The following is a 25,784-nucleotide window of genomic DNA, read 5'->3' as shown; positions in this document are numbered from 1 at the left end:
GCTTTTTATGAGAAAATTGAATAAAAAGTAAGTTCATTTTGGTCAAAATTTTGTTTTTGAAAGCCATGCATTTTTTTAAAATAATGCACATTTATCATAAACTTTTGAGAGACTCCTGATAAAATCCTGCTCACTCACTTCTCTTAAAATTTTTTTAAATAGCTGATCTTTTTCTACAGCTTACATTTTTCCAGTTTCTGAGAGTTCATTCAGAGACTAGATATTACTAATTGAAAACATTAACCAAGACACATTTAAAGAGACCAGTACATTCTCAAATGATTTTACCTTCAAAAGAAATTTATTGCTGTGTTCAAGGGGGCCTTGCCCTTTCCAAATGCTGCCATCCCAAGAGAGCCTATTTCAGGTTTTACCCATATTAGCATGCATTCCTCTAATCTGTAATCTTTTTTCTCCCTAGAGCATCTAGGGATTTAAATATTTTCTATACGTAGAGATGTCTTTGCCTTTCATGTTTCTAACAAAGGAGAACTTGCAGTGTTGTTAAAGGAGATAGCGTGATGTTGGAGGAGTCTAAAATTTGATCTGCATTGACAATTCTTCCATATTTTAAGCTTCCTTATGATCCTAACATTTCAGAGTTAAATGGTACTTGCTGCTCCATGAAATATAAATGAATGCTTGAATTCCTACTGTACCAAAGGACTGTAAATAATCCCACACCTGTGCACAATTTATAGTAAATCAAGCATTTGGAATTTCACTTCATGTTGCATATTTTAAGTGCCTTTAATAAAGATGATGTGATTTGTAAGTCACATAATGAAGCCAATATAAATAGCAGTTATTAAAGAAGAATAATAACTATTTAACTAAGCATCCCTTTCCCCAGGCAGTGTGATTCAGACTATTGGCTCACTCAATTTTTCTTCAAATAATAACAAATACTCTCTGCAAATAAGGCCCAATTAAGTTTGACTCATGTGTGTGTTTTATTAAAGGTAAGCTACTGAAAGCCTTTTAACTTGAACTTCATCAAGCTTTTTAAAATTATCTCTGTGGATATGTCTCCATATACAGGGGTATGCAGGCTGAGTCAGGCACTTGAAGGAAAAGAAAAAATAAATAATATCCTAAATAGATTTCTGCTCTGGTTAGAATCTATCTATCTATCCGGATGATCCTCTTTTAGAAGGAAGATGTGATACTCCATTAAAAGATGACTTGATGGTGCGTGATGCACGCAGTGTGATAGATTTCTAGGTGTTGATCTTCATTTTAATTGACTCTTTGACTTATAAAAAGATTAGAAACTGTAATAAGTCCTTCTGGATCATGATCACTGCCTTTGATAGGATTATAATGTGGGCGTTCATTTGAGGATATGCCTGTAGTAAAGGGGCCAGCTGTAGCTTAGAAAAAAGTGGCAACATTTCCCCTTTTGTCTCCCCAAGTCATAAATATGCTATGAGTTGTACAAAATTAGTTCCTTACTTTCCTCTATTTTCTATCATCAAATGTATCTTCTTGTAGAAATACGTTTTTCACTGACCCACATGTAAGAAATGACAGGTGAGTTCTCAAAAGTTGCTTGTCTTTAGAAGAATAAATTGTATGATTCGTGAACTGCATCTCCATCAAACTGAGGAAAAAGGAGCTAAGAAGGACACAGTTTTAACAACAGCTTTATGATAAGTCCATGTGTAAGGTTGTGTGGCCTTGTTGAAGTCTGCTCTGTTTTTCTTCTTCAGGAAAGGAAGGCACTGTGTTAGTCATTATTAGTTCGGTAATAGTGAGTAATTATTGTAAGGACAAGTCATCATGAGGCAGTGAGTTAGACCCTAAGAGGAGGAGGCAGAGCAGTGCATCAGATGTTCCAGTGACAGGGATGGTAAATTTCCACTGACCACCCCCACCTCTACCATCATTGATCGAGTCATGCTTTCTCCCTGGGGACTGAGCTCATCCGGGCACATGTCCCAGGCTGAGGCTTTGGCAAACAAGGCTCGATGTGGGAGTGGCAGGAATTGAGCCCTGGGTACTGCAGGGTCATGAAGAAAGGGATAGTCCAGAGAGTCAAATTCAAGTATCTCAGTGAAACAGTGAGATTTACATTAGATGCAAAGGTTCTGAGTAACACCACCAACAAAAAAGTCCTTAGAAAGAAGTTCTACAATGTTCTTTGTTTCCTTAAGTCAGATATGTTATGACACCTTGCATCACTCTATTTTTTTTTTTTTTGCTGTAAGATATGCTTTCTTAAAGACGTATGTTTTGCCACTGACCCAAATTATAAGACAGGTGACCTGTCAAAAGTTGCTTGTCTTTAAAAGGATGAATAGTATGGTGTGTCGACTGTATCTTAGCCAAACTATTAGAAAAAAAAAAAAACCTGGTTGCACAAAAAGAACACATTCCTCAATATAAGAGGCACAATGGAGCAAAATGGTTCAAAGAGCCAAGGAAGCACAGAGAGGTTCTGCTTCCAACTCCACTGTCAGATGACCTCAGCAAATCTTTTACTCTCTCAGCTGTAAAATTCAGAGCTAGGCAAAATGGCATCTGAGGAAGAGATCTCATCTGCTGGTTAATTCTCAAATAGCCACAAAAGCCAGGTCTGGGCCAGGCTTAGGCAGTGGGCCAGGAACTCTGTCTGAATCTCCCAAGTGGGTGGCTGGGGCCCAAGTACTTGAGCCATTCTCCACTACCCTCCCAGGCACATTAGCAGGGAGCTGGATCAAAAGCAGAGCAGCCAGGACTCAAACATACACTCCAATACAAGATGCAAGCATCACAGGTGGTAGCTTGACCTGTTGTGCCACAACGCTGGCCCCTGCTTTTCTTTAGAGACTATGAGACACACCTAAATCCAGATGGCTTATTCAAAGCAAATCACCAAATCTATTACTTTCGGAGCTAAAGATGGAGTTCAACTTATCACATTTGACATAACAGTATTACATATTGATCTATTGTCTTTCTTCATGTGATTATGAACTTTTTAGACAGGGCAATTAGTCTGTGTAATTCACTGTTGTATATACATTTTGTGGAATAGCATCTCACCCAAAGTGAACTTCCCAATCTTTATAGGATTAAGAGCAATCTTATGGCATCCACTCAGCTCTTGCCAGCTCCATTTTAAGAATGAAGCAGCATAGATGCAAGAGGGTGACCCCTTTCCTATGCCACGCAGCCAGGCAGTGGGTTTTCTCTTGAACAGGCACACAATTTGCCCAAGCTGTTCTGCTGACCCCCAAAATACCCAAACACACTGATGAGACTGAAGAATATACTGTCACTTTTTAATACTTTTCTTATTTTTTCCTTTATTCCAAATAATATTACACAAACTAGTAAATAAATACTAACTTTGGGGCTGGCATTGTGGTACAGCCTGTCAAGCTGCCCCCTGCAACATTGGCATTCCATGTGAGTGCTGGTTGGAGTTCCAGCTGCTCTGCCTCTGCTCAAGCTCTACTAATGCAGTTGGAAAGCAGTGCAAGAAGGCCTATGTTCTTGGACCCCTGGACCCACCTGGCAGACCCTGATGGATTTCTGAGCTACTGGCATTGACTTGGCCCAGCCCTGGCCATTGTAGCCATTTGGAGAGTGAACCAGCAGATAGAAGATCTCTGTCTCTCTCTCTCTGTCTCTCTCTCTCTCTCTCTCTCTCTCTCTCTGTGTGTGTGTGTGTGTGTTTGTGTGAGAGAGAGAGAGAGAGAGACTCTGCCTTTCAAACAAAATACATCTTTTTAAAAAATTAACTTCAGGCTCCTTTTAGCCTTCTAAAAGGACTGGTTCAGTGGTAATGTGCTTGTTTCTTTCCGGTCCCAGTACATTCATGCTCTTCTGGTTTGAGGGGAGGTTGGCTCTCAGGTAGATTTCTCCCCAGAATACAGCATTGTTTTAAAGAAGCCAAGTCTTCTTTATTTTGGCAGATGATTTGTTCTAAATGCACTGTGTGGGCTTGATGGACATTGATCAGTTTTTTAAAGTGCTGCCGTTTGATGGATGTATGTTACGTGGACCCAACAATCATGCTGATTAGATCAGAAAGCCTATTATTTATTAAATAGTGTAAAAGAGAAGTGTTTAAATGCTCTGAATGGTGGTTGAATTTATTGTCTGGTTTCACTCATATGGGCAGCTTCTTTGTACATAAAAATTATGTACTGTCAAAATACAGTGAGTATCCTAGTAATGGACAGTATTTGTTGTATGATCTCTTTGGGCAAGGTATGGAAGGGACTGGAGATTATTTCAAGGATGCTTAAGTGGGAGAGTTTCCTGTCTGTTTCATAGATGAAGTAACTGAGGCATGGAGAGATTCAGTAGTTTCCTCAAGGTCCTGCTAAGTGTCGGTGCTCTGCTTTGAATACTGAATCTAAACTTCATAGTTCATGTTCAAACCGCCCCCACTACCCTACTGCACTAAAACAGCAGGATTTATTTCAGCAGCAGAGAGACAGAGACTGAGAGAGATCTTCCATCTGCTGGTTGGTTCCCCAAGTCCAGGAGGCAGGAACCCCATGCGGGTCTGCTACACAGGTGGCAGGAACCCTGTCATTTGTGCTGTTTCCCAGGGTGTATAACAATCGGAAGCTGGAGTTGGAAGCACAGCTGGGACCTGAACCCAGGCCCACTCGTGTGGTAGGTGGTTGTCTTTACCTCTGTGTTAGATGCCCACCTCTCACTTGCATTTTAAGCATCTTGACTCACTAGTCCTCAATCTTCTCTTCACTCTGAAGAAACTTCAAAGGGAGTACTCTCTAGTGGCCTTGGACCAAACAGAACTGGGTCCCTATCTGACTCTGATACTTAATAGCTGTAGGGAATTATACAAAATGATTTACCCACTATGGGCCTCACTTGTTTGTAAAGCAGGGCTGTAGTAACACCGACACTGTTGTAGTAAGAAGTCACATATGATAAGTTGCTTAGCACAGGGTCTGACATGTGATAATGCCAAAAATCATGACAATAGAGTAGAAAAATGTTAATATTTAGACTAAACTTTTTTCATTCTACCAAGAGGTAACGCCAACTAGAATAAAAAGGTGGCCTTTTAGAGGAATAAAGTGAAATATTTCCATGGACTCTGTGGGTGTATAATGTATATTTAATAGCACCTGCAGTTTGACTAGCAAGAATAAAATTATTATGAGGGTTATAAGATCTCTTGCTCTGGGCATAGCTAGAAGTCTGGCTGAGGTCAAGAATAAATTCTCTCTATGGTATTGTAGGGCATGGTGGGGGAATATCTGATGCGTTTTGTACTATGCAGTGAAACAGCTGGCATTATTTGAAGTAGAGGCTGGGCATTAACTAGATGGGCTGTTGGTCAGTTCCACTTAGTTTATAACACATGCAGTGCCCTGTGGTGATGCTTGCTTAAAATCCCACATGTCTGCAACCTTTGAACTAAAAAGTGCTGCACTGGGGAACATCTTCTGGCTGACACACATTTTTCAAACCAGGCTGTATCCCTTGAGTATTATCATCCACCATGCTTCGTTTTCACCTTCACTCCTCTCTTGAAAATCACCCGTCTCTAGTGGCCTTCAGAAATTAATTTAAAAGGGAAAAGAAAATAATTTCTGAAAGCTACTTTAAAAGAGAAAAATAACTCCATTACCCTGCTCTTCTTTTGATGTCCTTTTCCATGCCTGACTTTCTGCTTTTCACATTGTACTTTTGCACTCCAGGAGGTTATGTGATGCTAACACTTCTAAAGATGATGATGGCAAATATGACATTCACTTATGCACAACTGCTATGTTTCAGTCACTTCACATACCCTAGAATATGTTTAATATTTAATATGATGCTCCCATTTCACAGAGGAGTTAAATGGCTTACTAAATCTCGAGGCAAGTCTGTGATAGAGCTAGGATCTAAGCCAGATCTCCTCACTTCCAAGTCCAGAGTGCTAATCATTACATTGTGGAACCTCTCCTTCATTTCAGTAGCCAAACTTCTGTCTCTCCCCTTCTTGCTTTCCGCTCTACTTTCATTTTATTACTTCTCCTTTACTTTCCTTTTAAAACATTTCTGTCCTTGCTTGGTTGCTTTCATTAGGCTCAATGAAGTTAAGTAGTGGGTCAGATCACGCCCAGTTAGTAAGAGGCACAACTCAACTGGAATCCAAGGTGGCTTAATTAAGATCCGTCATGAGAAGCTTCTAAGTTATCCTCTCTCATGGTCATCTGTCCAAACACTCAAGATTCCATCTTTTGTCTGGAGCCACACCAAAGAGTACTCAAGTCACCAGCCAGAGAATTAGTTTACCAAATCTCAGATTTCTCTCTTCCCCCTGCACTTTTTTTTTTTTCCTTTTCCCAAATTGTCATCTTCTGTCAAGTGCAACATGTCCCAGTACCCAAGAATCCTCTCCTAGGACCCAGGTCTGTCTGAAAGCCAGGAAGGTTTTCACGAGGGCTGAGGAAAAGGCACATTGAGAAGGAGCAACCCCTAATCTGGGCTCTTTCCACTTTGTTCTGATGCTTGCGAGCGTGAATCACAACTGCTGAATGTGTCCTATGAGCCCTTTTTGTGTCTGAAAGTACTCCCTAAAAAAGTCTACTCAAAGATTTCCTTAGGTTTTACAATATTAATCATTTTGACTAGCATTCCTGCTCTTCTATGGATACAAGGTACCTCACTTTCTCATAATTTGCAATTCTCTAAGCTGTCTGTCAGATTGTGTTGATTAGAGTATCTGGGTGACATGTTAAAAAAACTTCTAGGAATATTAAAATTGTTATTTTATTTTAAATTGTTGTATTTTATTTTAAAATTGTTATTGGTTATTTTAAACCTGTTGCAAGGAACAATAACTTCTTTAGTGTATGAGTTTTAGCAGTGTTGCTCTTGGTATCCCCCCTTTATGTGTGAGAAAACTGAAACCCAAGGAGGTCAGGTGGCTTTCCCATGATTATACAACTTAAAAGCCCTGTAGTTTGGCCCGCTCAAATTTTAGTATTCTGAATGAAAGTGTTTTTTGCTTGAGTTTCCCAAAAGGCAGAATCCAAGATAAGGGTCTGTACTGCAAGGAGTTTATTCTGAGATGGGATCAGAATGAAAGAGTTGCGTACTGAGAGATGAATGAAATGGTATTGAGTTGACTTGCTATAAGCAGCTAAACTCAATTATGCCTGGGTATTCTGGGCTGCTGTGCACAGCAGCCTTAGAAGTTTCCACTCAGAGCCAGAAGGAAGAGGCACCTGTTTACCAGCCCCATTTCTCTTTGGGTATGTGCAGCACCAGAGGCTGGTAATAAGTCCAGATTTGCACATGTGTACAAACAGCTTCCCACAGATAATCTCATTGAAGTCTCAGAAAAGCTCCAGGGAACAAAGCAAGAGACTCTTGTAGCCAAGCAAGAAGCTGTATGGCTATAGCTATGTGATCCTAGTTGCCACAAGTACGAATGTACTTAAAAAGTTTGTGGACCAGTGTTGTAACCCAGTGGGTTAAGCCACTAACTGCAGCCAGCTTATTCAAGTCCCAGCTGCTCCGCTTCCAATCCAGCTCCCTGATAATGTTCCTGAGAAAGCAGCCAATTTTGGCCCAAGTGCTTGAGTCCCTGCCACCCATATGGGAGACCCAGATGGAGTTCCTGGCTCCTGGCTTTGGCCTGGCCTAGCCCTGGCTGTTGCAGCCATTTGGGAGTGAACCCATGGATGGAAATCTCTCTTTCTCACTGTCTCTGTCTGTCTCTCCCTCTCTCTGTTATTCTGCCTTTCAAATAAATAAATAAATCTTTTTTTTAAAAATGCTGTAGGAAAAATGGAAGTGAAAGATAATAATACACATTTTCCAGGAACTTCTTGAGGATTCCTGTTATAGCTGGAAAAAAACTAATTAAAACTAAGAGGTTATGAGGAAGTCACAAGAAATGATTACTATATAGCTTTTATACTCCATTTAAAAACAGCTATGGGTTGGGCATTGTGGCACAGTGAATTAAGACATTTGGGATGCCTACATCCTATCTCAGTACCTGGTTCAAGTCCTGGCTACTCAGCACTTTGGATCCAGTTTCCTACAAATATGCCTGGGAGGCAGTGGATGATAGCAAAGTACTGGGCCCCTTCTGGCTAGGTGCAAGACCCAGTTAGAGTTGCTGGCACCAGCCTCACTCAGTCTTGGCTGTTGAGGGCATTTAGACAGTGAACCCGTAAATTCTCTCTCTCTCTCTCTCTCTCTCTCTTTCTCTCTCTCTCTCTTTCTCTCTTTCTCTCTTTCTCTCTCCCTCCATCTCACTATCACTCTGCCTTTAAAACTTCCAAGTAAAAATATAAGCCTTTTTTAAAAATAATGATTCCTGGATCCAGCACTGTGGTGTAGTGGGTAAAGCTGCCGTCTGCAGTGTCAGCATCATATATGGACCTGGTTCTAGTCCCAGCTGTTCCACTTCTGATCTAGCTCTCTGCTATGGCCTAGGAAGGCAGTGAAGGATGGCCCAGGTGCTTGGGCCCCTGCACCCACATGGGAAGAAGCCTGGAAGAAGCTCCTGGCTTCGGATCAGCACAGCTCCAGCCATTGCGGCTATTTGGGGAGTGAGCCAGTAGACGGAAGACCTCGCTCTCACTCTGCCTCTCTGCAACTCTGCCTATCAAATAAATCAATAAATATTTTTTAAAAAAAATGATTACCTTCACAGAGTTAACAGTGTATTTTCAGGAGGCTCACAGATGCTCAAATAATGATAATAAGATATTAATCAGTAGCATCATTAACCATAGCTCAGAGAAAGACGTGGTTACTCTGTTGGGAACATGTGGGAATTGATTGAGAAGGCCTGACAGATTCCACAAAAGGAACTTTTGACTTAAGCCTGAACAAGAGGAGTGGCAAAAAAAGGACATTCTAAGGAGAATGTTGGGGTGGGGGGGAATGAAACAGACACTCTCTGGGAATGTCTGTCCTGTACTTGTGGTATCCTCAGTAATATATATATATATATGTTGTATATTTATATATTTCTATTTATATAACATATATTTTACCACATATATAATATTGTATATATACAATATATGTATATATGGTGAAAGAGAGAGAGAATCATTATCAGATGAGGCTGGTGATGGATTGTAGTGGGGCAAAATGACAACCATACAGTAGAAAGAGGAGGGAGGAGAATTTAGAACATCATTGGTAACCTTTTGGTCAAATGTGGGAAAGTTTGGGAAGCAAACCAACATTGAAAAAAGCTATTATTTATAAGTGTGGAGATAATCGAGCATGACTTTAAAAAGGCATGATTAGTGAGAAAGTCTGCTCAACTTAAGCTAGAAAGCTGATATAGTACAACTGGGAGTGCAAAGGATAGGGTAAGGGGGCCACAGAAGGAAAGCCAGAGATACAAATTTAGAAGATATTATATAGGGCTTTTTTTACCTGCTTGACATCTTGTTACATATAAACAGCTTTCTTAACCTCTTAAAACCACAGGATCTTTACCTGAGAAGCTGGTTCAAAAGAAGTACCATGCAAATGCATTGAGAAAGGAAACAACTTAAATATCCATTGACGATTGATGAATGGATAAGCAAATTGTAGTACATACCCACAAAGGAATGTTACTCACCTTAAAAATTAATGAAGTTCTGATACATGCCACAACATGGCTGGACATTGAAAATATTATGCTAACTAGTATAAGTTGGGTACAAAAGTACCAACACTATATGATTCCAGTTATGTGAGAACCCAGAATAGTCAAACTCAGAGAGACATAAAGTAGAATAGTGGTTGCTGGTTAGAAGAGGGGAGGATGAAGAGATACTGTTTAGTGGGTATGGAGTTTCAGTTATGAATGATGAAGTTCTTGATATGTATAGTGATAATGGTTTACACAATGTGAATGCACTTAGTATTCCTAAATTGAGTTCATAAAAATGGTCAAAATGATAAGCTTTATGTTATATGTATTTTACCACATTAAAAATAGAGAGTTATAAGACTTAAAGCAGGCTATGACCATAAATAATACAGGTGTATAACAATGCTGACCAGAATTATCAATGGCTGGCCCTCAAGATCTTGGTAGATGTGGGATCAAGGAAAAGGGAGATGGGTGGGTTTGCCTAGCAAATGAGGTTAAGATACCTCCTCATAGAAGAAAGAAAGAAGAGAATTTGGGTCCATTTTGAGGTTGAGGAGAAGGAGTTTTAAGGAACTATAGCCTGGTGACTCTCTTGTTGGTAACAGAATGTAAAGGTTGAAGTTGAGGTTGGGGACATGTGGAAAATTACAAAGCTGAGTAACAGCTGCTGTGGGTGGGAAAGGAAGTTGACTAGGGAAGAATAAAAGAATTTCCAAGTAGCAGAGAGGAGCTAACTGAAGTGGATATAATAAATTTGTAATGGAGCCAGAGAGCATGGCTATGCCATTTTCACTAGCAATACTTGGCAACAGAGAAGCAACCTAGAGAAATAGGCAGTTGGATTGATTTACAGTATACCATTGTAGAGACAGCTGTGGCCAGAAGTTAAAGAGTTGAGGAATTAAGGGTACTCATGAGAATGCAACTTAATTGGTTCAGCATATGGACTAGGTTAGAGAGGAAAGTAAGGAGAGAAGGAGTTTAGAGACGGAGAAAAGATAGTAGCATTAAGGTTTCATAGACCTTAATGGAGAGAAATGACAATGGACATGGATTGCAAACAAGAGGGTAGAATGCCAGAGTGTCAAATTTTGGAGGAGGAGCAGTTCCAGATATCAATCCAGTAAGTGTGCAGGCTGACAGCAAATAGGATGCGAATGCTAAGTACAGCAGTGATTTTCAGACTTTAACAGACTTCAGAGTCACCTAAGACTCTTTAAAACACATACGGTTTTGGATTCCACAGGTCTGAGGTGAGGCCAGATGATTTGAATGTTTAACCCATTCCCATTGAGTGCTGATGGTGCTGGCCTGGGGACCATGCTTTGAGAACCACTGGAGTAGAACTTAAAGGAAAGCCTTTAGAGGGAAGAGTGGGTCTTGAAGGTGAATACTGCACAAAGGAGCAGATAAGAGAAGACTCTGCTCCAGGTTCCAGTGTTTTCAAAGGGCATTATGAAATGACTGGGGGTCTGAAGATGATGACCAAGAAAATTCAAAATTATAAAGTTAAGCCAGGTAGTGCATAGGCAAGGGGTGTCTGCCGGGTTGGTCAGTTAATCATTCAATTAGGACTTTACACAGTTTTCAAATGTTGGTGTTGCACTGCTTTTGCTGAGTCAGATCCCCTAAAAACCCATCAGAAAGACTGGATTGAGATTTATAATTATATTATATATTATATAATTATATTATGTAATATAATTATATACAATATATTAATATTATAATATAATATTATAAATATTATAATATATTTTATATTATATTATATTATATTATATTATATTATATTATATTATATAATTTAGATAGTTTATGATTTAGTTTCCCTTAAGCCAATATTTGGATTTTTGATATATGGAAGTATATGTGTCTATGTGAGTATATATTGAAGTGTGTGTGTGTGTGTGTGTGTGTGTATTCCTATCCATTAGAAATAAGTTGGTGAAAATAAGATAGTGCTGGCTGGCACCGTGGCTCACTAGGCTAATTCTCTGCCTGTGGCGCCGGTACCCCGGGTTCTAGTTCCGGTCGGGGCGCCGGTTCTGTCCCGATTGCTCCTCTTCTAGTCCAGCTTTCTGCTGTGGCCCGGGAAGGCAATGGAGGATGGCCCAAATGCTTGGGCCCTGCACCCGCATGGGAGACCAGGAGGAAGCACCTGGCTCCTGGCTTCGGATCGGCACAGCGCACTGGCCGTAGAAGCCATCTGGGGGGTGAACCAATGAAAGGAAGACCTTTATCTCTGTCTCTCTCACTCTCTCTCACTGTCCAAAAAAAAGAAAAAAAGAAGAAAAGAAATAAAGTAGTGTTTTTAACTTGTAATGGCATCAGGAATTCTCAATACCTCCATTTTCCAGATGCCCTGCTTGTTTCTCTGCCTCAACTATTACCACAGTCAAGGAATTAACTCTTCCCAGGCCCTCAGCGTTCTGCCACCTGTTGCAATCTGGTTGTCGTCTGAGAAGGTCAAAGCCTTTTTCTAGGCTGCTGCTAAACAACCAGTTTAGCCAGCATTAATCCCTGTGCTTCTGGCTTCCCCTGACACCTTCAGACTTGGATGAAGGACCATGCTGCTTGAAAAGTTGAGCTGGTGTCCCTGGTGTCCCCTAATGGGATCAGATGATCAAAACCTGGAAAAACAGGGAAATTGAGGAAAAGGACAAGGAAGACAGTGTCATCATCTCCTCCTCCTCTTCTTCCTCCCCTTTCTTCTTCCTCCTCTCTCCTCTCACCCCTCTCCCCTCCCTCCCTCCCTCCCTCCCTCAATGTACAGTTTCTCTGAGAAGCTTCTCTGGTGATGTCACATCTGGCCCAGCGGAGTGGCTGGTGTCTCTTCCCAACATCTGGAAGCTGGGGCCCGCTTGGCCATGCATCACCTTGCATCATTTACCATCCTTTCCTGTCTCATCTCCCTTCTCTTCACTCTCATTGTTCTGGGATTGCACCTGCCCAGTAAAGCATTAACATTTAATTCTTGTCTCTGTTTCTGTGTCCTAGGGAACCAGGTCTGAAACATCACTCAAGAGTTGGATGGCACTGTCTACTTTGGCAGGAGCGGAGGCACTTCCATTTCACTGGTTCTGTCAGGAGTCATATTTAGAAGCAGTATAAATTGCCATAACATTTCTAGTTTAATCCAAGGATATTTTAAGGCAGTGATCCTCTAAGTGAGGGCCTCATAGCTCAGTGTAGCTCGGTGTTAGCTGGTAATTTCTAAGAATTGAAATTCTCAGGGGGTGAGACCCAGAAAAGTGTGATTTTTTTAAGCCTTCCAGGTGGTCCTGATAGTGTTTGAGAGTCACTGGTGTCACAGGCAGCTACCTAAGTGGCTTCCTCCATAACCTAGTGCTAATATAGTAAGAAGCAAGCAGGAATTTCAGAGGTGGATACCTAGGAACTGATGCACATGCCACCTAAACCTGTGTCCAATTACTGATGTACTGTTGAGACTACATGGAGTTTCCGCTGATTATTATATTTGTAGCTGTTCCTCTAGGGTGCTCTTTCCAGGCTACTGGAGAGGCCAAATCAATCTGCATGTTGGTGAATGAGGGAGAGCAGAGTGGCTCGGTTTGAGTGATGGCTCATCTCGATACTGTAGGTTGCACTGGGCATATGCTCCCTTGTAACAAAACACAGACCTCCAGTGACTGAATATCGGTGGTTCCTGAAATGTTGTGATGGCCTCCTCTGGACAGCTTTAAGTAGCAATATTCTCTTTCTCTGACCTCTCCTTTTATACTGTTATACTTTTATACTGTCGTATTAACTGCTCTGAGATTCAGCTCCATCTTTCGATGGTATCATATCTTTTTGTGCTGCAAGAAAGTAGGACAGACCAGATGATTATAAATATTTGGACATCAAAAAATCTTCAGTGGCTTGGAAGGCACAGTTTCAGCCATGAGAATTACATAAGACTTTTACATGCAAGTTCCCATTCTTTGCCACAGAGAATGCTGTTTCTTGGCTTATTTGTTTAAATATTAGAGGACAGTCTTCCTGGCTGAGGACTCTCTATAAGATTGAAGTGCAATAGCCGGCGCCGTGGCTCAATAGGCTAATCCTCCACCTTGCGGCGCCGGCACACCGGGTTCTAGTCCCGGTTGGGGCGCCGGATTCTGTCCCGGTTGCCCCTCTTCCAGGCCAGCTCTCTGCTATGGCCAGGGAGTGCAGTGGAGGATGGCCCAGGTGCTTGGGCCCTGCACCCCATGGGAGACCAGGAAAAGCACCTGGCTCCTGGCTCCTGCCAGGATCAGCGCGGTGCGCCGGCTGCAGCGGCGGCCATTGGAGGGTGAACCAACGGCAAAGGAAGACCTTTCTCTCTCTGTCTCTCTCTCTCACTGTCCACTCTGCCTGTCAAAAAAAAAAAAAAAAAAAAAAAAAAAGAAGATTGAAGTGCATTGTTGGGAACACAAGCACGTTATGATAATTGCATACCACACACATCCTGTCTTCAGATACCCTGGTGTGCTCTTAATTGATTTTCTAAACATATGGTATATACAAAGCTGTTGAGCGGGAACTGAGAAATTTCTCTTTGTGTCATTTTAAGATGATACAGCTTGGTATTTAGTTTTCATGTTGCATCCCTGGAGTTATTAATTAAATGCATATTAGAATTTCATCAGATGATGATAGCTTTGGCAGAACCCATGAATTTAGAAAACAGGTCATTGAATATCCTTGCACTATGGGAGCAGAGACATTGATAAAGGCTTAGAGAAGCTGAGTCTTGGAAGGAATGTTGTTAATGTCTAGCTGTGATCAAGACTTGTTTTGTAAAATTTGTTATGAAGATAATTAAAGATGTCCTTATGTGTTTCTTGGTATGTGCTGTCTTTTCCTTCCCCATGTATTGTTTTCTTTTATATTTCCTCTCACTTGAAATAACTTACTTATGGTTATAAATTATGTTATGTCACCTTTGCTTGTAATGGCAAAAATAGAACATATTAATAATAACTATTGATAAGAATTGTTTAAATCAGTTATGGTATATCCTAAAGTAAGATTTTTGTCAGATGTTAAATTACGTTTAAAAAAATTTTTTAATATCTATTTATTTATTTGAAAGGCATAGTTACAGAGAGAGAGAGAGGGAGAGAGAGAGATATTTCTTCTGTCTGCTGGTTCACTCTCCAAATGACTTCAACATACAGAGCTTCACCAGGCTGAAACCAGAAGCCAGGAGCTTCTTCCAGGTCTCTCACTTGTTGGCAGAGGCCCAAGTCCTTGAAATCTTTAGTTGAATTCCTAGGACATTAGCAGGGAGCTGGATCAAAAGTGGAACAGCCAAGACACAAACCTGGACCCAAATGGGATGCCAGCGTTCTAGGTATTGGCTTAACCCACTGGACCACAATGCTAGCCCCTAAAACTATGTTTTAGAACATTGCTTTTACTGAGATCATATTTACTAAAGAGGTAAAATTACTTTCAGTAGAACAAAGGGAGTTGCAATAAACTAATAATAAAAACTGAACAAAGAAATACAGATACCCACCCCCTCAATGCAACAATAGCAACAACAAAGCCAGGGGGTGACTTCTGGTACTGAGATTTAAAAGAATTAAATCATTTGTTTATATTGTGTGACTTTCCTACAATCAATATACAGTTCCATTAAGCCATTTGACTGTTTTTCAAATAGGATAAATGAAAATTGCACATGATCATTATTTGTGAGTGTTCCTTTTATCCTTTTGGTTGTTTATTCCCTATGAAATGAGAAGCACCTTTTACTTCGGCCAAAAAAAAATTATAAAGATTTTTAGGGCAATGAGACTACTTCAAATGGTACTATAATAAATCAGATATAGTAACATACATTTATCCAGACTCATAGAACGGACAACTCCAACAGTAAACGTTAATGTAAACTATGAACTGTGGGTTATAATGATGTGTCAGCATAAGTTCTTCTACTGTAATGAATGTACCACTCTGGTGGGTGATCTAGATAGTGTAATGGGCTATGTATGCATAGGGGCAAAGGGTCTATAAGTGATGTCTGTACATTCTGATTCAGTATTGCTTGTGAGGCTAAAACAACTCCAAAAAATAGTGAGTTATTGAAAAGAATCTAAGATGAGTTACACATAGTAGTTTCATTATCTGTTGCTGCATAACAAATCAACTCAAAAACTGTCTTAGAAAATAAACATTATATAATTTTGCATGTTATTTTGGATTTGAGAACGTCTTCTATTTGTTTTGCCTGACTCACTCATATAGCAGAATTCATCTTGAGGGTCAGCCAGATTGTGGAGTCCAAAATGATCTTACTCAAGTTTCTGGAGGTTGATACTGGCTGTTGACTGTAGACTGTTGTTCTTATTTTCATGGCTTCTCATCATGCTGAATGCAAGATGGCTTCTTTTCCTAATGGTCTCCAGAAAGTGTTACCAGAGAGCAAGGGCAGGGGCTTCAAGGCCTCTTGAATGATATGGAATGTATATGGAGTCTCTTATACCATATTTTATTGATCATAGCAAGTCATGAGGCCAATGCTAACTCACAGGAATGGGATATAGGCTTTTCTTCATTATGAGAGAAACAGTAATATTAGTGCCCATCCAGAGTTGCCACAGGGGATGGCCAAACATTTAAAGCAAGTTCCCAAGTTATTTGATGAAAAGTGTTTTGTGACTCCCAAGTCTTGAGACTGTAAGTAATTTAAATGTTATATTAAAATAATATTACTAAAATAAAAATAATTTTATAATTATTAAGTGTCAAGTCAGTTAACATAAGTTATAGATGAATTATATCATTAAATCCAGAGTAATTTTAGGAATAGATTCTAGGGGTAGGAGAGAACAGTATAATTTTTCTCATTTTACAGATAAGAAAAATTAGGGTTATAAATATTAACTAGGTTGCCTAGGACATTGCTAGTTAATCGTGCAGATAGGATTTTAATTAAGACTCTTGACTTCAGAGCCTGGTTTCTTAATTTCTATGCCTTTACTGACAAATACAATAGCCACTAACCACATATGGCTTTGCACACTTAAAAATCACGGATTGAGATGTGCTGTCAGTATAAAACATACGCTCACTTTAAAAGATGTTGTACACCAAAAGGAGTATAAAATAGCTCATTATTATTTTTATTCCTACAATTTATTTTATGTATATTGAGTGGAATACAGTATATTCTTAAATTAATTTTACATGTCTCTTTCTTTTAATATGGCTACTAGAAAATTTAAAATTACATATGTAACTCACATCTGTGGCTCACATTATATTGTACTTGGCCAATGTTACAACTAGCAAATCATCTGACATTAAAATTTCAAAGTAACTTTGTTAATTTTCATTGTATTACTATTTCACTGTTTTGTTTTACTTATCTGTAATCATTTTTATGTAGGTCACAAGAAAGGCTGGAATGTTTCAATTTGCCTTTGTCTCCTCTCTTCTGGGAAAGCCATCCTGGACATCTGTGACTGCCCAAGCTGTCTGCCCGTCAGTTTTCACTTTGTTCTCTGTCTCCTTTCTTAGTTGACCCATTCTCCCTGCTCTGATTGTCTCTGTTGAGGAAGTACTTGCTTTTCACGCTTGGCTTATTGCTTTATTGTATTTCCTGGCCAGAATCTCGGGGTGACTGATCATTTGTACCTTCGGCTCTTCATTTTCTAAATCAAGAGAGGCAGATGCATTGCTTTGTACAGGAAAGTTTTCCAGAATTCTCGAATCATCAGTAATTAGGCAAAGCCAATTACTAATTTTGTCATCTTCTAATGGGTCAGTATTTTGTCTTTGGAGAGCCATGCTATTTATAGCCCTTCAGATGTGGCTGGAGGTTCAGTTTAAACACCACCAGGTGAAACAGCTCTGTGGAGCTGACACTTCCTCTTGCTGGAGCAAGACTGCACATGCCAGCTTGTCTGTTTCATTTGTAAAGTTCATCACAGACAAGGTTAGACCAGTTCATGTGGAAAAACTGAAGACAGACTTAACAGAAATTTGAAAATCAAATGTTTAAAAGTCTTTCACTTCTGCTGTCTTTGAAGAACTGTTAGGCGGAGCCATATTGGGTATTTGTTTTTTGCTAAGCTTAAATATTTTGAAAGTGTGCTTACATTTAAAGGGTAGGTTACATTCTTGTCACCAGGCAAATACGGTTTCCAAATAGCCATCACTTTACAATCTTCAGGGATATTCCTCTTCTTGGTATTTCTTGAATATTATAATAAGTATGTTTTTAAATATTTTATTTATTTATTTGGGAAGTAAAGTTACAGACAGAGAGAGGCAAAGGCAGAGAGGTATTTCATCTTCTGGTTCACTCCCCAAATGGCTGCAATGCCCGGAGTTGGGCCAATTTGAAGCCAGGAGCCAGGAGCTTCTTCAGGGTCTTCCATGTGGGTGAGGGGACCCAAGCACTTGGGCCATCTTCTACTGCTTTCCCAGGCCATAGCAGAGAGCTGGATCAGAAGTGGAACAGCAGGGGCTCGATCTGGTACCCATTTGGTATGTCAGCACTGCAGGCGGCAGCTTGACCCGCTATGCCACAACACAGGGACCGAACGAGTCTATTTTTCTGCATCCAACTAGAAGGAACCTATCTAATATTATCTCTCTTGTTGAAAAAAATGGTAAAGTAGTTGCAGTAATAAAGTTTAATAACTGTATGGACAAGAATTTTGCAGAATTTCTTAGTTTTACACTTGATCTTAGCCAAAAGGCCAAGAAGCAATAGGATTTCTTCGTTTTAAAAAGATTATGTTCTTTCAGTTGTATTACTGCCTATACCCACTGGATACTTACTAAAACTTATCAACTTTAATGTTTTTCTTGCTAACTGGAAACATACCTGCTCTAAAGCATTAACTTAAAAACTAGAATTTTCCAAATTGCTATGCATGTGTGCAGGATACAGCCCTGTCATTTATTTTCCTAAGCTTCACTTCAGCTTCATTTAAAATGAAGACATCTCTTTGAACAAAATTAATTGTCGTGTTTTTTTTTTTTCAAGTAGGCTCTTAAAAATGTGACATTCTTAAGTAGCTAATATGTTCAGAATAAAAATGGAAAATTCTTTGGGAATCTGTTTGCAACCTAGCTTTGCTCTGATTAATAACCCTTGCAAATGTGTGCTTATTATACCATAAACATGACCTTTACAAGAACATTAGAAAAATCAAACTATGGATATGCCATGTCAGAGACTTTTTAAATGTCAAAAAATGTAATGCTTTTAAATTAATGTGATTTTATAATACTTAACTGTTGAAGGTATTTCTTGAACTTTTCATGAATTGGGGCTTGTTGGAGATTCTTGGAGGGATGCTGTCATTTAAATGATCTGGATAGGTTCCATTTGATGCTAAAGGATTTAAAACTACTTGGAAAGAAAGGAGAATAGTTAACTATTTATTAGCTTCATGTCGTTAAACTTGCCAGACAGTTTAGCTATTTATTACAGCAGTTTCTCTGAGCCACTGTCCAGAAGAAGAGAGTGAGCAGTTGGAGACTATTTTAATTCAAAGAGAGGCAATTCCTAAATCTTGTGCTTTGGAGAGTAAGAGAAGCCAGTGAAGAGCCTAGTGTGCCTGGTAGTTGATAGAGTTGATAGAGTTGGCAGTGGATATGTAATTGGTCCAGCTGAGGAGTATTAGATCCAAGGTGGGACACATTCCATACCCACAGTGTTAGATTTCTACTGCTGTGAAATTAGCCAGAAACTTGGTGGCTTAAAACATCACTCATTTACTGGCCAAGAATTCTGTAGATCAGAAGCCCAGGACTGATGTGACTGTGTTCTCTGCTCAGTGCATTTAAGTCTGACATCAAGATGATGGCTGGACTGAGCCATCATTTGGAGACTGGGGAATATCTGTTTCTCAAGCTCATTTCTGTTAGTAGAATTTGGTTCCTGTGGTGTAGGACTGAAGTCTGTATTTCCTTGATGACTGCCTGGGGCTGCCCTTTGTCCCTTGAGGACAGCTGCATTCCACCATAAAAGTGGCTCCATCTTTATGGGCACACTTAATCCCTCTACTTCTGCCGCCAGTTGGAGAATATTCTTTCTGGGGCCAACATTGCTGTGCAGTGGGCTAAGCTTCTGCCTGCAACACTAGCAACCCATATCGGTATGATGGTTCGAGGCTCAGCTCCTCCCCTTCTCATACAGCTCCCTGCTAATGTGCCTACAAAGGGCTGTGGAACCTGCCACCCACGTTGGAGGTTCAGGTAGAGTTCCAGGTTCCTGGCTTCAGTCTGGCCCAGCCCCAGCTGTTAAAGCCATCTGGGGAGATGGAAGATCTCTTTATGTTTCTCCTTCTGTAACCCTGCCTTCCAAAAGGCAACATTTTTTTAAGGGAATATTCTTTGTCTTTGTCATGTGCTTAGTTCAGACTCACCCAGATAATCTTTCTTTTTTTCAAATCAACTGTGATGTGTAGGAATCAGAAAACCTTGGGGACTGTTTTAGAATTTTGTTGAACACACAGATGTTCACTGTCGCTCCCCCTCTTCGTGGAGGAACGACACAGGACCCTGCGCTGTTCTTTCGTCTGCTCGGCCCTCCCCGGGTTTGCTGCTGGTTCTTCCCGGGTTGGCTACTATCCCTTCCACCTCCGTGGAAGGGCAGTTCCCCCTGGCCGCTTTCCCCACTTCCGCAGGGGAGCGGCACACCGCCGGCCGGCTCTCTTCGGGGGCTGCACAGGTGTTCCTTCAGCTAGATGTTCCCCATAGATGTTCCCGGTGCATGCCGTCTCTCTCCTCCTTTATAGTCCTCCTCCGCCAATCCCAACTCGGCTGAGTACGCTGCTCTCCAATCAGGAGCAAGTCCTACAGTTAATTGGTTGAACTGGAGGCAGCTGTGCGGAAGCTGTTTACCTCTCTCCCAGCGCCATATTGTGGGAGAGCAGATGCATAGAATAAGTCCTAATTCGAGCAACTTAGTCTAGTCCGGATTGCTCCCCACAGATCCCCCTTTCTTTTTATTTTTTGGCGTTGATACGCGCCTGTCTTCGGTGTCCCGCAGCACACACTCTGCTGTACTTGCTAGAGTTGCCACAGGCTCTTACAAGTCCTATCAATCAGGAAAACCGAATCCGGGTCCTCTCTTCGCCATGTTGTGAGGAGGTTTTTAGGCGCTGATGCGTGCCTGTGTTCGGTGCCCTGCAGCGCATGCTCTGCTCTGCTAGAACTGCCTGCAGGTGTTTACAAAACCTATCAGGCAAACCGAATCCAAGCCTTCTCATTGCCTTATTGTGGGGGAGACTTATTAGTGTTGGTTCGTGCCTATCTTCGGTGACCTGCAGCTCATACTCTGGTCGAGCTTTGCTGGCGCTTACCGCCTTAAATCAGGCAGACCGAATCCAAGCCTCCTAATTGTTGCATTGTGGGGAAGCTTTACTGATGTTAATTCGTGCCTGTCTTCGGTGACCTGCGGCTAGCCGCCCAGGTACTCATCGCCTCACTAATCGGGCAGACCGAATCCAAGCCTTCTAATTGGCATGTTGAGGGGAGGCCTTATTTCTCTCTATTTCTCTATCTCCGGGCATTCCTACCTCTCCCATTTCACTTCTATCTTCCAACATTCCTATTTCTCTTTTACTTCACTTCCAAACTTCTGTTTCTCTTATCCCTGCGGCTTTCCGGCACCTCGCCCCGCCGGCGGGTTCCCGGCTCTGCGCCGCTTCAGCCCGCGCGCCTCTCTGCGCGGCTTCCCGGCTTTGCGCGGTCCGCGGTCTCCACGCTTAACCCTTTCGCGTCTGAACCACGGCCTACGCCAGCGTTCCCTATCTATTCACGCCCCGTGCTCTCTCTGCACGCGGCGGCTTCCGCGAGTAACACAGCGTAGCTTGCGTCTCCGCCACTAGGATTCAATCTAAGTTCCCCGGGCTAGCCTGGCGAATTCAACCCAGCGTACGTCTCCGCCCCACGATTTGGCTTCCTGTCCTTTGCTCCCCGGGCTAATCAGACGGATCCCAATCTGGCTCACGTTTCAGCTTCTGGTTTCAACTTTTCGCCCCCTATTCCCGGGCTAACTTGAGAATCCCAAAGTGGCTTTCGTTTCAGCCTCGGCCTGCCCCCCGCGGCTTCAATTTCCCTAACACTTTTCTCTACCCGGTATGTTTCCCTAAGTTTTCTTCCAACAATATTCCTCCCTCATTTCTCCTGGCCTCTCCCCACAGTCCGCGTCCGAGTCTGTTTGTTCTAGCTTTCACTTTCGCTTTCGACCTTAGAGATTTCTCCCAGCTTCCCCCCGTAGTCCGTATCTGAGTCTATGCCTAGGCTTTCAATAGCTTCTTCCGGCACCCTTTTTCGTCCGGCTTTTCCCTAGGCTGTTTGCTAGTCTCTCTCTCCGGTATTTTCCCAGTTCTTCTCGTTTCTTCCCTCCTAAGTTTGCTATCCGTCCTAAGTTTCCTATCCGAGTCACGGCACCATTATGTCGCTCCCCCTCTTCGTGGAGGAACGACACAGGACCCTGCGCTGTTCTTTCGTCTGCTCGGCCCTCCCCGGGTTTGCTGCTGGTTCTTCCCGGGTTGGCTACTATCCCTTCCACCTCCGTGGAAGGGCAGTTCCCCCTGGCCGCTTTCCCCACTTCCGCAGGGGAGCGGCACACCGCCGGCCGGCTCTCTTCGGGGGCTGCACAGGTGTTCCTTCAGCTAGATGTTCCCCATAGATGTTCCCGGTGCATGCCGTCTCTCTCCTCCTTTATAGTCCTCCTCCGCCAATCCCAACTCGGCTGAGTACGCTGCTCTCCAATCAGGAGCAAGTCCTACAGTTAATTGGTTGAACTGGAGGCAGCTGTGCGGAAGCTGTTTACCTCTCTCCCAGCGCCATATTGTGGGAGAGCAGATGCATAGAATAAGTCCTAATTCGAGCAACTTAGTCTAGTCCGGATTGCTCCCCACAGTTCACACCCTTACCTGCTGGGCCTTGGGTGTATCATTTCTGATCTCTATCCTCAGTGTTCTCAGTGTGTGATTCCAGAACCAGTAACATAACATTACCTGGAAATTTAGTAAAAATGCAAATTAGTAGTTTCCACTCAAGAATTAGAAACCTTGGTCAAGGATAAACTTCAGCCATCTAATTTTTTTAAAAGATTTATTTATTTATTTGAAAGTGAGAGTTACACACAGAGAGAAGGATAAGCAGAGAAAGAGAGAGGTCTTCTATCTGCTGGTTCACTCCCCAATTGGCAGCAACAGCTGGAGCTGCGTCAGTCTGAAGCCAGGAGCCAGGAGCTTCCTCCAGGTCTTCCCACACAGGTTTACGGACCCAAGGACTTGAGCCATCTTCTACTGCCTTCCCAAGCCATAGCAGAGAACTAGATAGGAAGTGGAGCAGCCCATATGGGATGCTGGCACTGCAGACAGCGGCTTGACCCCCTATGCCCCAGCAGTTTGTTTTTAACAGCCTCCCCTTCCCCCACCCCCACCCCCGCCCCCCCAGGTATTTTGCATAGCTCTGTAAAGTTTGAGAGCCAGTGCTCTAGAACATCTCTAAACTACAGCTAAGGTCAGACAGCAGGATCTGGCTGATGACTGTATTAGCAAATTTCAGAACGTAGACATGCCCATTTGTTGACATGTTATCTGTGTCAGTGGAAAAGTTAGCAGTCATAATACAGAATTTAAAGTCCTCAAAGCCTGGCACTTTCCAACGAAAAGTTTGCCTGATCATAGTCAGGAAGTAAATTACTAGATTTCTAAGGTGCCATCCAGTGCTAACGTGTTCTGATATTGCACAAATCCATGTGACCCCTATAAAACTGCATGAGATTTGAGACTCATTCTTTTTTTATTTTTATTTTTTTGACAGTCAGAGTGGACAGTGAGAGAGAGAGAGAGAGAGAAAGGTCTTCCTTTTCTGTTGGTTCACCCTCCAATGGCCGCCGCGGCCGGTGTGCTATGGCCGGCGCACCACGCTGATCTGAAGCCAGGAGCCAGGTGCTTCTCCTGGTCTCCCATGCAGGTGCAGGGCCCAAGCACTTGGGCCATCCTCCTGGCACCGCAGGCAGAGGATTAGCCTATTGAGCCACGGCGCCAGCCTTGAGACTCATTCTAAAAAGGATCTACTCTAGACAATCATCCCAGAGGATCTGAAAGGGTGCTCTTTGTTTCAGAAATGATTGCAACTGAACTTCTTACCTTTCCTCTGCTCTTTCCATCCCCTCTTGACTGTTGCTGTCTTAAGTGGATACGGAGAACATCTGTTTATCCTTCCTGTGTTACTTTTCAAATAGTTGGAGGCTATTAAGTCACATGAGTCTTCCTTTCAGCAAAACATTGCAAACACCTTTTAGCTTTTACCGCCCTTTGCATTTTCCTATTTGCCTAACCTTTCTTCATGTCTCTTTCTCTGCTTGGATAAGTTATTAGACTCTGAACATACCTGGCAAATATTCCTGGCTTCTGCATTAAAATAAACATTAAGCAAGCTCTTCAATAGTCTGGAATTCAGCTCTTTTGTTAAGATTTCTACATATTTGTACATAATTGTACATCCTCTAACCTTGCTTTTGCTTAAAGTCTGCTAACTGTGGCTTTCAGTCCTTTATTCTCCTTTCTCCCAAAAATCACTATAAAAATCAGACTTAATTTGGTTAATGCTTTCTGAAACTGTTCTCAGTGATGTCAAACATTTGGCATGCAGGAATCTTTCCCTGGCATCTAATACCTTCTATTGTCTGACAAGTTGATTCTATTTACTCGGGTACCCAATTCTAATTATATATTTCTTTTTTAAAATTGTTTATTAATATAAAGAGAGCAGATGTCATGCATTCCATAGGAACAATTTAAAAGAGACAACCATAACTCTCTCCCTCCCCATTCCCCCGACCTCCTCCCTCCCTTTCCTCTCTTCATCAGTTTTTGTGAAGACATAATTTTAATACACTGTATATTCACAGACTTAATTTGCCACTAACCATAATATTGAAAGGAAAAGTGATAAAGAAATCGAAGAAATAGAGGGAGAGAGAGAGAGAGAGTATCTTCCATCGGCTGGTTCAATCCCCAAATGCCTACAGTAGCCAGGAGCCATGAATTCCATCCATCTCCTTTGTGGGTGTCAGGAATCAAAGGACTTGGATCATCTGCTGCCTCCCAGGTGCATTACCATGAATCTGATTTGGAAGTATGGAGTAGCTGTGTCTAAAACCAGGCTGCAGATCAAGGACTCGATCCACTGCACCACAATGCCTACCCATAATTTTGCATTTCTCTCCTCATTTCTTTTTTTGTTTTTTAAATTTTTTTTGACAGGCAGAGTGGACAGTGAGAGAGAGAGAGACAGAGAGAAAGGTCTTCCTTTTCCATTGGTTCACCCCCAAGTGGCCGCTGCGGCCAGTGCGCTATGGCCAGCGTACTGCAATGATCCGAAGCCAGGAGCCAGGTGCTTCTCCTGGTCTCCCATGGGGGTGCAGGGCCCAAGCACTTGGGCCATCCTCCACTGCCCTCCTGGGCCACAGCAGAGAGCTGGCCTGGAAGAGGAGCAACCGGGACAGAATCCAGCGCCCCGACCAGGACTAGAACCCGGTGTGCCAGCGCCACAGGTGGAGGATTAGCGTATTGAGGTGCGGCGCCAGCCCTCTCTCATCATTTCTCTTCATGTTTCAGTACTTGCTCAATTAGTTTTCTTACTTTGATCATATTCTTTGATCTCTGGACTTAATATTTTCTGATTTATGGCACTAAAATATACATGATCATTTTTGTTTAGTTATTTTGTTTCCTTTTTTATTATTTCTTTTCTCATTCCTGGTCTGGGTTCTTGCAGGGAGCAATATATGTTTAAGTTCCAAACATATGCAGCTCTCTTGTCCTGCCTCCTTTGGTCTCCTTCCATCCACTTTATCTGCCATATACACTTGCGCTTTTGGTATTACAGATTTCTTTGAGGGACAGCCAGCTTTCCTAAGCTTGCCCCTTGAGGTAAACCCTGCCATTTCCTTCAGCAGATTAAAGCCTGCTTATTTGAAATATCTCATTACTGGAATAATCACTTTTAATTTACCAATTGTATAGCCTTTACCTTTCCAGAAACATAATGAAGAACATGATTTGCTGCATGCCAATCAAATTTGCATCCCACGTGCCAAAAGCTGTAGGATTTTACTCACAGAATATGTTCACATATGCTTTCTGAGCATATGACTTGTATAAAATAAGAATAACATATTCTGGGAGAAGATTTACCTTACCACATTCTCCTGTTATCAGGAAAG

The 25,784-nt window shown here is 41.8% G+C and overlaps 1 protein-coding gene across 7 annotated transcripts in view; it reads left to right on the top strand.

Annotated features, from left to right (window-relative positions):
* ZNF385D (zinc finger protein 385D) overlaps window positions 1-25,784 on the top strand; it is a 1,082,242-nt gene that overhangs the window by 750,528 nt on the left and 305,930 nt on the right. The window lies entirely within an intron of this gene.

Source organism: Oryctolagus cuniculus, chromosome 4 (assembly GCF_051225735.1).
Source record: "Oryctolagus cuniculus isolate XC-2025 breed Fujian yellow rabbit chromosome 4, ASM5122573v1, whole genome shotgun sequence".
NCBI classification, from domain to species: domain Eukaryota; kingdom Metazoa; phylum Chordata; class Mammalia; order Lagomorpha; family Leporidae; genus Oryctolagus; species Oryctolagus cuniculus.
This window is presented reverse-complemented; position numbering and strand designations above follow the sequence as displayed.